The 1,293-nt window shown below is 61.5% G+C and overlaps 1 non-coding gene across 1 annotated transcript; it reads left to right on the forward strand.

Moving 5' to 3' along the window:
- Positions 1-1,181: 1,181 nt before the first annotated feature.
- Positions 1,182-1,251, forward strand: LDBPK_26snoRNA5. The gene has a single exon (XR_002966724.1). It is a non-coding gene; the product is annotated as an uncharacterized ncRNA (small nucleolar RNA).
- Positions 1,252-1,293: the final 42 nt, after the last annotated feature.

Consider the following 1,293-nt stretch of genomic DNA (forward strand, 5'->3'; position numbering starts at 1 on the left):
AGTGCTACCACCACACATGCCTTCCCCCGACACCGCCTCCATTTTTTCCGCACCCATGAAAATAACTCGCTAATAACAACAAAACACATATTCCTCATCCACTGACTTTGACCGTCGCTCCCCCCGGCAACAATATCCATCGTATACAAAAGCTCCGTCAACTCCCACTCGACACCCTTCACTCCTCTTTCAACAGTGACCAACCCACTCTCTGATACCACCTCGTCTCGCCGCAGCTAGACAATCACCGCTACTGACGGTGATGGGTGGCGGTGCTTTACGCTGCTGTGCATGTACGTGCGCGCGGTGTGTCAGCGCACGCACCAGCCGCGCGCAGTTGATGTTGGTTGCGCATGCGGCCTTGTCGTGACGCGAGAGACGCCAGCGCCGCTGTGGCGTGGCGCGTGTGTCTGTGTGTGCTGCGACCAGCGTGCTCCGTGGGTGAGGCCGCGGACTCTACTACCCTTGGTGCCGTACACTGCGCCTCAATCGGGCTCGCGAGAGCTGCTGCTGTGTGTGCGCTGACCGCTGCATGATGCGAAAATCGAGGCATTTGTATGAACCCGCAACTGTGATATGAACTCCGTGTACTCAAAGCTACCAACATACTATACACGGGACTGAGCGCTGGACGGTCTTCTGCTGCTGGCTGTGGCTGTGGCTGTGGCTGTGTGTGTGTGTGTGGTCTGTGTGGTCTGTGTGGCGCGCGCATGCGTGATGGCATTGCGATTTAATTATACACCCGAGGCGCGCACAGCGCCGCGGACGAGAACCGGAGTGACTGACTGTGCGCGCTGCTGCCGCTGCTGCACGTGCGCGTGCGCTGCGCCAGTCCACCTTCCTCCCAGCCGCACGTGGTGTCGGCTGCGGCTGCCCACTGCTGTGTGCGTGCGCGTGGCTTGAAGGGTGGCCGAGATGCGAGCGCGCGTGTGTGCGTGTGGATGGGAACCAGGAGTAGCACCGTTGCGGAACACGACCCATTGATCTATCGGCGGACTTGCTCTTGGGAGACGTGCGGTGCTGTGCCCGCCGCGCATTCAAGGTCCCTTGGCGGCGATTATATACCCTCGATGCTGCTTCACAGGATACCCAGCGTGGCCAGAGCTGCTGCTGCTGCGACCCGGCGTGCGGACGTGGGTGCGGCGCGTTTGTCTTTTGTCGACCGCGCGCGTGTGCGCGCAGTTCAAGAAGCCGGCGCATGCGTGAGACCGTGTGCTGCACCGGTGCCGAGGCTGCGCAAGAGCCGTTCGTGTGGGCGTTGCGGTGCGTGCGTACGTGCGTGCGTGCGCCGCT

This window comes from Leishmania donovani, chromosome 26, assembly GCF_000227135.1.
Source record: "Leishmania donovani BPK282A1 complete genome, chromosome 26".
Lineage (NCBI taxonomy): Eukaryota > Euglenozoa > Kinetoplastea > Trypanosomatida > Trypanosomatidae > Leishmania > Leishmania donovani.